This window comes from Neomonachus schauinslandi, chromosome 1, assembly GCF_002201575.2.
Source record: "Neomonachus schauinslandi chromosome 1, ASM220157v2, whole genome shotgun sequence".
Taxonomy (NCBI): Eukaryota; Metazoa; Chordata; class Mammalia; order Carnivora; family Phocidae; genus Neomonachus; species Neomonachus schauinslandi.
In genome coordinates, this window is record NC_058403.1 from 164,058,242 (window position 1) to 164,071,705 (window position 13,464).

At 43.7% G+C, this 13,464-nt stretch overlaps 1 protein-coding gene across 1 annotated transcript in view; it reads right to left on the minus strand.

Annotated features, from left to right (window-relative positions):
• Positions 1-3,693, minus strand: part of SETD5 (SET domain containing 5) — an 81,876-nt gene extending 78,183 nt beyond the window's left edge. The window contains exon 1 of the mRNA XM_044921152.1: positions 3,393-3,693. The gene's annotated coding sequence lies outside the window, so the exon portion shown is untranslated. The remainder of the gene's footprint in view (positions 1-3,392) is intronic.
• Positions 3,694-13,464: the final 9,771 nt, after the last annotated feature.

Genomic DNA, 13,464 nt, shown 5'->3' on the forward strand with positions numbered 1-13,464 from the left:
ACTTAAAAAGACATTTACATTTATATCTAAGCTATGTTAAACAGCGAGTACAAGTGAAACCATCTTTATTTGATATGGCACCTTTTATAGGTAATACTAATAAGAATAGAACCACCTAAAATATTATTCATTAAAGGTTCTATTTCATTAGTCTATTTGTATCACTGAGAAACAATGCAAGCCACATTTGTGAATGACAAAACTCATTTCCATTCTTTTTGGTTCCCTGCCACAAATGTCAGATTACACATTATAGATGATTGTGGGATTTAAGTACATTTACATGAAACTGAAAATATCAAAATTCTGGGGGGAAAAAATAGGATGCAAAAGTCTTGGAGGGGTAGGGGGAAGAAAACACATTGACATCTGTTAGATACTATGTAAGTGGTGGTATATTTGGGTGGTGGTTTTCCTTCAAGTACTTCCATATTCAACAAACTGTTCTGCCTAATCAAAGATCTGCCTAATGTGCAAGAGCTGTGGGGGAAGGGGAGACCACATAAGGGGCTCAGAGGCTATCTTTTCAAGTATCCCGTACTCTAGACTTACTTGATTTCTGAATATTCCTTCTGGTCCATCCTTTATTTCAAATGGATCATGGCCAAACATACATCCTTGTGATCTTACAAGACTACATCCAACACATATATAATGAATCAATTTTATAGGTCAAACGCCAAAGAAATAATATAATCGAGAAAAGTCTATAGTAATACAGAAATAAAAAAAATACTTCGGAGATTTATATTTAGAAATCATTCCAAAAAGAGTTCTTTTTAGAGTTTACAATTCCAAATGTAGTAATATGTTTAGCAAAACATCTATTCAATAAGGTAAATGTGGCCTAAAAACTGGAGAGAAGGAAGGAGGCACACAAACAACAAAATATCAAAATTAATTCAATAATTAAAGGGATGGAGGAAACCTGTCAGTTGCAGAAAAAAGAACTGATTTTTCCCATTCTGGTTCTCTGGAAGATCCTTCAATTCTTATTACTTTGGTTTTAAATGGACTGAAAAATTAAGACTCTAACAGAACTTTCAGACCTATCCAAGCACAAATCCTCAGATAAAAACTGAAAATCTGCCCCCCCAAAACAAAAACCAAACAAGTCTTTAACTGTGATCCATTTTCCAGATGCTGATATCCTTAAATGGGTAGAAGGTTATGAATTGCTAACTCTCATCTCCCCACCAATAAAATGCAAACCAGCTCAGCAGTCAAAATTCCCAGGAAAGCAAGGTTTCTTCTTAGTCCTGAAGCAGCCATCGCCTAAGTGCAGCTCCCCGCAGCCAACAGCATTAATGGACGCTGCACTGCTGTCCTTCCCTGGAGACAGCAGCCAGCACTACTCAAGCTTCTCACGTAGCAACCAGAGCTCCAAAGCCAGCAGCTGCTGCTGCCTTGTATACTCACCCCTGTGATCCAACCCAAAGGAACAACCTTCTCCTTACCCCACCCCCACTCCTTACACACTCTTTTTTCTTTTTTTTGGACCAGTGCTCCATGCCAGAAGGGCTGGAATTATGCTTTTAGAAACAAACAATCCTAAGGTGACCCTTTTAGTTTTAAACTAAGACCTTTTACTAAAAAAATCAAAATTCACCAAATAAATTCCAAATATCCATTTTTAAATTAAGCCAGCAACTTAGGAGTGAAGATTAAGTTTTCATCTTTAAAAGGCTGATTTTCAAAACACTCTTTATAGTCAAATTTAAATTTGCAGCTACAGACAGAGCCTTGTGTCTTGTCTTATCAAAGGACATAATTCATTTTTCTATACATAATGACAGTGTGAGTAACCCTTGAAGACTCTAATCCCATAACGGGCCAGAATTTGGGGCTATAGAAGAAAACTAATGACCCTCCTGAGAAAACTGGAAGAAATCCAATAAAAAAAAAATCTCCTGTGTCCTCCAAGAGGCCCAGAAACCTCTGATTAAGTGAATATTCTTGCTTTACTCCTAGCTCACATCCACATTCCACACATCTAAAATTACCATTTACAACTTTTCTCTTAGAATGACCTAAAAACATTAATGACATAAAATTAACCATCAAGAAATTTTCCCAAGTAAGATACACATTCTCCTGAAAAATCTCTAAACACTCAACTCAGCTGGATCCTCCCCAATCAAAAGTATAGCTATGTAACATCTGCCCAACAACAACAAAAAATGTAAATATGACCTTGATCACAAATATGTCATTTAAAAGCAACTTGTTTAGTCAAGTTATAAAGGAAATTAGCAGAGAACCTGGGGACTCTTTCAGTACTATGACCACGGAGAAAACTGGAGAAATGAACTAAAGTACAGACAAAGCCCAATGGAACCCTGAGCTCTGGGTAAGAAATGAGTTACTGGTGAACACATTGCACAAGTAACATGAGAAAGCAGAAAATGCAGGTCATCCACGCACCCCTGACCCAGACCAGCAGAGCTGGCTGCAGCATCAGTATCCAAGGGAAAGACCAGTTATTCCTACGAAGTGAGACCAGCAAAGGCGCTCTATAGAATAAATTAGCATAGAAGGGGCTTTCCCAACAGTTCAACTTTCCCTCTCACGCGATTCACCTACTTATAAAACCAGGGCTTTTTCTTACCACCATTCACCTCACATCCCTGGCTTCCACGCAGAGGGAAAGGGAATTCATAAAGCGTAAATTTTTCTGCTTTTAAAGACGTTCTCAAATGATCGCTCTCCACGCCCAAGGCAGGAAAAACGACACAATCTGGCTCAACTCCAAGCTCGAACCCTACAAATTCAATGAGGCTATCTCAGATACTGGGGCATACGCCACTGAGAGCCCAAGAATGTGAAGTGGGGGTGGCGAAGGTAACGTCTTTAGTGTGGGAAAAGCAGCAATCATCTGAGATGGGAACCCAAGAACGAGACTGAAGGCGTCCAGGAACATTATGGAGGGGGGGATCGAGGCCCCCCCCCCGCCAGAGATCAGAGTTGTCACAAGGCCGCGCGAAGGGGGGGGGGGGGGGGGGTTAGGGGAGAAGGAAAAAAAGTATGCCTGTGCATTTTTACAGGAGGGCAGGGAAAGGCCTATCCTCAAGTAAAAGGTAAACGTGGAGTAGGCAGTTCCCAGGAAAAGGGGTGAAGAGGCGTGGGGGAGGGGAAGCGTCCTGACCCAGGAAAGGCATGAAAAGGGTAGTGGGGTCGACTAGATTACGAAGGGGGCCTCTCTCCCTGGGAAAGAGGGGTGCAGTGGTGTGTGGGGGGCAGCGAGGGGGATGAGAAGGGACAGCATCCTCCTGTGAAAAGCCTGGGGAGGGCCAGGCCCACGTCCCGAGAGCGAGCGCGGGGAGACGGAGGAGGTGACCCTTCCCCAGGGCCCGGTCGTGAGGATAGGTCTCTCTTTTCTGTCGGACCCTTACCTTGTCCCAGGCGCTGCCGGGGCCTGGGCCCGGGCTGCGGCGCACAGCACTCCCGGGAGGCAGCAGGACTCGAGTTAGGCCCAACGCGGCGCCACGGCGTTTCCTGGCCGGGAATGGCCCGTGCCCGTGAAGTGGGGGTGGGGGGCAGAAAGGCGGAGCGAGCCAAAGGCGGGGAGGGGGAAGGGCCAGGGAAGGAGGGGGGGCTGGCACTACAGTGTTGGCGGACTGGCGGGACTGGGGCTGCGTGAGTCTCTCAGCGCAGGCGGGCGGCGGCCGCCCCTCCCCCGGCGGCGGCGGCGGCGGCGGCGGCGGCAGCTCACTCAGCCCGCTGCCCGAGCGGAAACGCCACTGACCGCACGGGGATTCCCAGCGCCGGCGCCAGGGGCACCCGGGACACGCCCCCTCCCGCCGCGCCATTGGCTTCTCCGCCCACCTCCCCGCACCCATTGGCCAGTTCGCCGCCAATCAGCGGAAGCCGCCGGGGCCGCCTAGAGAAGAGGCTGTGCTCTAGGGCTCCGGCTCCTCAGAGAGCCTCGGCTAGGTAGGGGAGCGGGACTCTGGTGGGAGGGGGGGGGCCCGGTGGACTGAGGGGAGATGGGTGGCTGAAACGGTCTGGCTGATAGATGGGGGTCGCCTTCCCCCGCGGGAAGTCGGGAGTATAACGTTTAAGATGGAAGGGAAAGAGGTGGTCAGAGGCAGTCAAGAGTGTGGCCCGCCCTGCGGCAACCGGAGGGGGAGGGAGAAGAGCGGAAAAGGCTCGATTCCGGACGGAGCCATTACTCCTGCAGAGGGAGGAGCGCTGCCGGCTCACCTCTTGTCACTGATTGGCCGCTTCTCCTCCCGCCGTGTGTGAAAACACAAATGGCGTGTTTTGGTTGGAGTAAAGCGCCTGTCAGTTACAGCCTCGGGAGTGCGCAGCCGCCTGGGGACTCTCGCATTGCTCCCTGGGTGGGATGGGTAGGTAGATGGAGTGGGGAGAGAGCTGGAGGAGTGGGCGCGGTCGACCTCCCGCGGGGGGTGGAGGGTCAGTGAAAGTGCCTCCCGAACGGGCGTCCTGCCACCCGCCCCTTCCTTGGAGGGAGTCGGTTTACCCGCCGCCTGCTCGGCTTCGGCATCTGATTGGTTGCTGAAGCCCGGGGAACGGCCCCATGCCATTGGCTCGGGTCCCAAATGAGCGAAACCACTGAGCGGGTCAGCGGGGGTGGCGGGGAGGCGGTCGTTGGTACGGTCCTTCCCGAGGCCCAGCGCCGCAGTGTCTGGCCCCGCGCCCCTGCGCAACGTGGCAGGAAGCGCGCGCTGGAGGCGGAGGCAGGCTGCTGGGCCGAGGCTTCTGGGTGGCGGCGACCGCGGCTCCGCCCCGGCCGTCCGCCGCCTGAAGGACGAGACAAGCCGGATCTGCTCTCGGGCTCGCGGGGGTGGGGGAAAGAGCGGGGGTCGGTCTTGCTGGTTTGTGGGAGGGAGGTGCATGTTCTCCAAAAATCGGCGCGAGCTGCAATCCTGAGGGATCTGCAGTGGAGGAGGCGGAGAGAAGGCCGCACCCTTCTCGGTAGGGGGAGGGGAGTGCCGCAATACCTTTATGGGAGTTCTCTGCTGCCTCCTGTTTCCTAAGGACCGCCCTGGGCCTAGAAGAATCCCTCCCTCCCCCGCGATCTCGTCATCGCCTCCATGTCGAGTCGCTCCTTCTCGATTGTGGGCGGGACTCTCTTGCCCAGGCTTAACCTGGTGTCTGGGCGTTGTCCTGCAGGGAATTGAGCAGGTGTTCAGATTTCTCTCTTCCCACAGACTTGAGTTTGTGTCACAAAGTAATTATAATAGGGGTGGAGGAGGGAAATGGGAGTCCAAGCATTCACCTCGGGCTGATTTTAAGCAGCAAGACTTCGTGTTATTACTAAAGATCCTTTTTGTAGTAATTTTCCTGTAGATAAAGGGGAAATTAAAGGCATGGTCATCTGAGTTTTTTACTCACCCCATTTGAGAACCTTGCTGGCACCACCAAAGTATAGCATTTCAAATTAATCTCAAAATTTTAGGCCCTTTCCTTGCATCCCTAGGGTTAGGGATCTTAGCAACTCGCACTCCTACTTTGAGCCCATTTTGCATTTGTTGTACTTGCTCTTTCAGTCCCCAGACACAGGAGTGGCTTTCTCCTCTCCTGTTTTTTTGCAGCCCGGTGACTCATGAAACCAGACTGATCGGTTCTACTGCCAATTAAGGCTACCCAGTTTGAGGTGAGGCCTCACTCTTACCCAGTAATGCATTTATTCCTCCTTGAATGTTTACCTTGTTTTACACTTTTTCCTCAGCTAGGATTCTACCTCTTGATCATCTTCACAGTCCAGGTGACTTTGATTACTGCCTTACTGAAAATTGGATATGAGGTTCAGCAACATCTGTGTTTTACCTCCTTTGAATACCTCTCAATCCATCTTTTTATTTCTGTTCTCATCAGTTAGTAACTGGGCTCGATTGCCATAATGCTGATAGCCTCCAAACTGGTGTCTTTGCCTCTGGTGTCATCTTCTGATCCATCTAACATGTTGCTGAGACAATTGTCCCAGCATACACATAGAGCTGAAAATGACTGATGCAACTCCTTTACTAGCTCCTTACCTGTTTACAGGATGAATTCCATCAACGTGAAGGTGATACACAAGGCCCCTCAATGGGCTAACCTCTTAACAGCTTTTTTTTTTTTTAAAGATTTTATTTACTTGACAGTGAGAGCGGGAACACAAGCAGGAGGAGCAGGAGAGGGAGAAGGCGGCTTCCCGCGGAGCAGGGAGCCCGATGTGGGGCTTGATCCCAGAACCCTGGGATCATGACCTGAGCCAAAGGCAATTGCTTAACAACTGAGCCACCCAGTTACCCCTTAACAGCTTTTTCATTTGCTACAATTTTTTACGTATACTTCAAACATTAGCTCTCCAGTCATGCTGAATTGATTGTTTACCCAAATCATAGTGTCATTGTCCTCTTTGTAGGCTGGTTCCTTCTGGAGTGGCACCCTTACTCTGGTGCTCCTTACTCTTCAAGACGGTTAAGACTCAAATACCATCTCCTCTATGATCTTGCCTTCTGTGATCTAATCTTCCTATAAGCCAGACACCCCTAAAGAAAGGTTACCAGTGCTTTCTCCTGATCTGATAGCAGGTTGAATCCGCATTTCTCAGGTTATTGTCATTGCTTGTTTAAATTCTCTTAACTATTCTGAGCTTCTTGAGGTCACAGGTTCTTGTTAAGTCTTGGATCACTAAGCTCCTAGTGTATTCCCTGATAGCCAATCCAAAGTAAAATGGAATGAGCAACATGTGGATGTCTTTATAAAGTTTGATAGGTTATTGGTCTCTCAGAGTTTTGTATGCTTCCTAGTGCTTTAGGTTAGCACTGTCCAATAGGATGTTTGGCAGTGATGGAATTGTTCTGCATTTTTGCCAACCAGTATGGTAGCCACTAACCATATATTACTGTTGAGTACTGGAAATGTGTCTACTGTGACTAAAGAACTGAATTTTCAACTTGATGTAATTTAAATTGCCACTGTGGACATTGTAGCTGTAGCCACAAACTTGTGTTGTGGGTTGCTGAATACTTAATATGCATTGATAATTTTCTCTTCATAGTGAGCAGTAAGGAAACAAAACTTGGCCCATTTAGTTTAATTTTTTCCCTGCTTGTTTAACCTATTACCTATACTACAGCTGTACCTAGCTGAAAGCTAAACTGAACAAGGCATTACTAAAGCTAACCTTGACTTGGACAACTGTGTGTTTAAAAAAGCAAGTGTTGACTAGTTTGGGTTTCAAAAAAGAATGTATAATGAATTTTAGGAAAGCGGGATTTCATTAAACCATAATGGTGACAGAGGTTTAGTTAGGAATAGGACTATATCTGATACTAATGAAACCAGCCCTAAATTTCATTTCTACAGTTTTCATTTTTGGAGAAACTTGATCAGAGGAGCCAGGCCTTAGTATCATATCTTGTTAGGAAACCATCACAAAGTAAGTTGCATCCTGATAAAGTATAAATTAACAGATATATCCTAACACCAAAATATTTTGATTTGTTAATACAGCATGTTGTAAATTTCAGTTATATTTTTTAAAGACAAAATTTTTTTTTTTTTACTTAGGATTTCTCAGAATATGAGACTCTTAGGATAGGAATCTTAAAACTGTCAGTGCATACAGATAGTTGGCTTGCTAATTAATGCAGATTTCCAGTTCCACAGCCAGAGATTCTGAATCCACTTAAGACAGAGGGGTGTGAGGCACTGGAATTCTGTATCATGTTCCTTATTTGCTTCTGATGTTTGGGGGCCCAGGAACCACACTGCAAATACAGCCTCTGTGCTATAATACACCTATTTATCTGACAAAAAATGACTAAAACTTCAGAGAAACCTCTCTAATACTCTGTGTACTCTCTACTTTGTAATTTTTCCTTTCAAAAAACTGAATGGAAAAACAAGTTGAAAGGTGAAGAGTGGTAATAGTAATAGTTTTGGAAACTTGCAGGTTAGATTGTTTTTCTTATAAAAGGAATGTTAAAATACTCCAAATACATTTTTTGAACAACAGTATTGCCTTTTTTTGTCTTCCCACTTAAATGCATTCATCAGGGACTTATTTTTGATTCCCCAGTGCCTGTACAAAGAGCTGGATACTCAACAAATGTTGGTTTTATTAATTTATACATGAAATTGGTTTTGAAATAGCGAAGTCAAAAAAAAAAAAAGACACAGGCTCCTTTTATGGAGAAATTTTAGGGTCATACTTAACCCAAGTCTCCTCATTCTATTTATAAAAGGAGACTGATGCATCGCGGTCTCTAAATGCATCTGTCTACTGTTGACCTCTTCCTTGGGTTTCCTGTATGAACCATTCCTCTTCCTGTGCTTCACTTCCTTGGGCTTTATTTTTATTTATTTTTTTCATAAACCAACTACTTATCTCTTTTTGAAGTAGAGCCATATTGTTTCTTATACTTCTAGGATAAAAGTTGAAGGTTTTGTAAAGGCTTTTAAATTTTTTTAGACTTGCAAAATTTGGAACACATAATGTTTGCCATATATACATATATATGTATATATATTTTAAGATTTATTTATTTTTAGAGCGTGCGCACTCGAGGAGTGGGGGCCAAAAGGGAGAGGGGGGAAAGAGGGAATCTTGAGGACACTCCCCGCTAAGCGCAGAGCCTGACGTGGGGCTTGATCTCACGACCCTGAGATCATGACCTGAGCTGAAACCAAAAGTTGGGCGTTCAACAGACTAAGCCACCCAGGCATCCCTCTGCCATTTATTTTTTATGCAAAGAGGAGGTTTGGTATATTATGCTTTGCAACTGTTAGTCCAGAATATGATAGGGGTCAGCATCACAACGGTAAGACTACTTTGACTATTTTAGGCCAATCTTAAATTCTAGAGCACTTTGTTAGGTCATATGTCTAGGAATCTAGTAACTTGGAAGGTTGAGAATTCTTGATTTTGTGTTTCTCTAGTGGCATACTACTTTATAATGGAGAACTTACTTCTCCAGAAGACTTTTTTTTTCTTATTCATGACTCCCCATTCTTGATGGAGTGGCTAAGAAACTGATTAGAGAACTGTTAGTAGCATGGAATTAAACATTTATTTTATCCAAGTCAGGGTTGAACCTGATGGATTACTCCTGGTATCATGGTATATACCTTTATGGTGATAAGAGACTATTTCTGGGGTGCCTGGGTGGCTCAGTCGTTAAGTGTCTGCCTTCAGCTCAGGTCATGATCCCAGGATCCTGGGATCGAGCCCTGAGTCGGGCTCCCTGCTCTGCAGGAAGCCTGCTTCTCCCTCTCCCACTGCCCTGTGTTCCCTCTCTTGCTCTCTGTCAAATAAATAAATAAAATCTTAAAAAAAAAAAAAATTATTTCTGCCTCTCTGATTGTATCTCAGAGTCATGGTCACATTCAATAATCCTGTTTTCCAGCTTTATGCCTAGAGTTCATAGTCATCAGAATTTGAGACCCTTAGGATAGGAATCTTAAAACTGTGAGTGCACACAGATAGTAAAAGATAGTTAATTTTTACCAGTTTGTCCTGGTATTTAGTCACCCTGTTTTTTAGGTTTAGAGTTTTGTTTTTGTTCTTTAGCATGTTTAAGATTGGATCTTCCTGCTGATAGCAGTGACACATTTTCAGATCACATTTATACACCTGGCTATTTTACCAACTAAGCAGTCCCACTAGTGTATGAATTCTGATCAACTCATTCAACACTCTTCACAACCTTTCCTCTTTTTACCGATCTTTGGTTAAAAATCTCTTCCCAAACTTTTATAATAAATAATGACAACATAAATCTATTGTGTACTATAGGCAAAGGCTAATGGAAACAGTTGGGTTAGAAGAAATGAACTAATAATAATCATTGAGTGCCAATTGTGTATGCTATAGTGTGCCGAACTCATTGCCAATGTATTTAGTGTGGTCCTAATACATAATACCCCATCTTTCAGAATAGGAAACTAAAAAAGTTGAACAACTTTTCTGTAGACACACCAACAAATTAAGGACCAGGGATTTAAACTCAGGTCAGACTTGCTTATTAGTCAGTATTCCTTACCAGCATATGGTACTGCCTTTCTCTAATGGAAACTTTTTTTTTTTTTTTAAATGGAAATGGTCTTTCAGGAAATTAATCTAACTGCAGGATACCAGATGGGTTGCAGGGATGGAGAAATTTGAAGGTTCTTTTACAGTAGTCCAGACACGAGGTAGTTTGTTATAGAGTGATGGCACTCATAATGGAAAGGAAGTTAAAGGACTCAATAACTGACTGAATGTCATTCACTGAGAACTGTCTCAGCACAAACTTCTCAAGGAAACCTTTCTTGATGCTCTTAGCTCCACTACATTGGATCCCTCGCTTGAATGTTGTCCTAGTACTTCTGACAATCATAATTAAATTAGTAATTGTGTAATTGGAGATTTTCCCTACTTTTTCAGGTTGCTTCTTGAGGGCATGTAGTACTTCAGCTACATGTTTAAAGTACAGTGATTGTTATGGCTGTGTCTCTGTTGCCTAAGCATAGGGAGGTCTTCAGGGATAAAACTTAGTAATACTAGGATGATGTTATTTACGTTATTTACCCTTTCATCTTATTCTCATAAGTGTGCAGGGGCTACATGATATGTGATGACATCACTGATATTAATCAAATGGTGCAGTATATTCTTTTTTTTTTTTTTTAAAGATTTTATTTATTTATTTGAGAGAGAGAGAATGAGAGACAGAGAGCATGAGAGGGAGGGGGGTCAGAGGGAGAAGCAGACTCCCTGCTGAGCAGGGAGCCCGATGCGGGACTCGATCCCAGGACTCCAGGATCATGACCTGAGCCGAAGGCAGTCATCCAACCGAGCCACCCAGGCGCCCCTGGTGCAGTATATTCCTGAATTATCTAGAATTTCCTTAAGGTGGTACATTTGGGATATGAATATTTATGTTTTTAGAAATTAACTTAGTGTTTAGGTTATATCTTCTATAAACCTAGCAACCCCCAATATTGTGCAATTGTTACTTTGAAATCCTGTAGCTCTCTTTATGCCTAAAACAAATATAAGTATATTCTGTTGTCTTGTTGCAGTGTTTTAAATATTTCCTTAAAATATGAAAAAAAAATCTTAAATATAAGTACAACTTTTTTTTTTTTAGAATTTAATAACGTTATCCTAAAATAAACCAATTTATATTTTCCTAAAGAATGGATCATTGGTGGGGCACCTGGCTGGCTCAGTCGGTAGAACATGCGACTCTTGATGTCAGGGTTGTAAGTTTGAGCCCCATGGTGGATGTAGATACAACTTCAAAATGAAAGAGATTTAGGGTGCCTGGGTGGCTCAGATGGTTAACTGTCTGCCTTCGGCTCAGGTCATGATCCCAGGGTCCTGGGATTGAGTCCCGCATCGGGCTCCCTGCTCCTTGGGAGCCTGTTTCTCCCTCTGCTTCTCTCTCTCTCTCATGAATAAATAAAATCTTTAAAAAAAAAAAAAAAAAATTTAAAAATAAAAGAATGGATCATTGGCTTTAAAAAAATTATGACTACTTGTTCAACCTACAGCCACCATCTATGTCTAAAAATGCTAAAAATAAAATAAATAAAATAAAAATGCTAAAAAGGTTAAACCAATATACAGCAGACTTCTCTCACAGGAAGAATCAACTCCAAAGAAACTATAAGAAAGAGCTACTGTAGTATCTTAAAGGGTAAGTTACTGTATGACATTGCTGGAGAAACAATACACAGTTGGGGCGTCTGGGGTGGCTCAGTCGGTTCAGCATCTGACTCTTGATTTTGGCTCTTGTCATGATCTCAGGGTCCTGAGATCGAGCCCTGCGTCAGGCTCCCTGCTCAATGGGGAGTCTGCTTGAGATTCTCTCTCCTTGTCCCTCTACCTCTGCCCCTCCCCACTCATGCTCACTCTCTCAAATAAACGTCTTTAAAAAAATTACACAGTAACTGAGAAATTTTACAAAAAGCTGTATTACACAGTGGACATTGCTGATTGTCTGCCGGATGAAAAGTAAAAATCACGGCAGTGTCATTTGTTTAACAATACATTGTCATATTAAACATTTATGTACAGACATAAAGTCTGCATTAGTATCTAGTCTGTAGAAGTATATTTAAACCTTAGAAGTGGATGAACCTACAAAAATGGCTGGGCTTATTTTCCATGTACTTGTCCTGCATCAGCTAGTCAAAGAGACTTCTGTCAAAGCTTGGCAAACACATGCCCTGAAACAGTTAAAAATGTTGAGTAGCTTTTTACTATTTTTTTTTAATTTATTTTTAAAAAGTAATCTCTACACCCACTGTGGGGCTCAAACTCACAAACCTGAGATCAAGAGTCACATGCTCTACCAACTGAGCCAGCCAGGCACCCTTTGAGTAACTTTAAAATCCCCCGTTTTATACTGAGGTTTTCACTAATGGTGAGAAAGCAAAAGTTGGCAAAAGTGCTGGCACCTTGGCATTAATCAAGGCAGTGGTACCGAAGTGTAGTCATTGTTTATGGCCATGCATTTGCAGGGTAAGGGGAGGGGCAGTAGCAGTTCCAATTAAGAATGTCCTTGTGAGGGGGCGCCTGGGTGGCTCAGTTGGTTAAGCGACTGCCTTCGGCTCAGGTCATGATCCTGGAGTCCCTGGATCGAGTCCCGCGTCGGGCTCCCTGCTCGGCAGGGAGTCCGCTTCTCCCTCTGGCCCTCCCCACTCTCATGTGCTCTCTCTCATTCTCTCTGTCTCAAATAAATAAATAAAATCTTTAAAAAAAAAAAAAAAAGAATGTCCTTGTGAGGGACACATGGGTAGCTCAGTTGGTTAAGCATCCGACTCTTGGTTTTGGCTTACGGTTGTGGGTTCGAGCCCTGCGTCGGCTCCATGCTCAGCACTGTCTGCTGGAGATTCTCTCCCTTGTAAAAACATTAAAATCATTTTATGAAATCCGGACCTTTAGTATGTAACTTTAGTATGAGTGATGAAATAGAAAGTTTGCATGTAGTACTTCAGCTACATGTTTAAAGTACAGTGGTGGTTTCAAGAAAAAACACTCAGGCAACTGAGCTGCAGGCTGAATTAGTGATTTTCTTTTCACAGCATTTTCACCTAAATGACTGTCAAAGTTGGCTATCTGGCAGACATTTTTGCAAATATAAAGAAAGTGTACCTTTCAAGGAAAACAGTTGATAGCAGTTAATGACAAAACTCAAACTCTCAAGTAAAAATTAGAATTTTGGGAGAAGTTGTATCCAGTCTCAGGAGCTTCACATCTTCCTAATACTTAAAAGGACTTTTTTTTAAAGATTCTGTTTACTTTTGCAAGAGAGCACATGTGCACACAAGCAGGGGTGGGAGGAATGGGCAGAGGGAGAAGCAGACTCCCCACTGAGCAGGGAGCCCATGCGGGACTCGATCCCAGCATACTGGGATCATGACCTGAGCTGAAGACAGACACTTAGCTGACTGAGCCACCCGTTCCCCCCCCCACCTTTTTTAATGAGCTAGGTGGTGATATTAAGCTAATTTGCACAT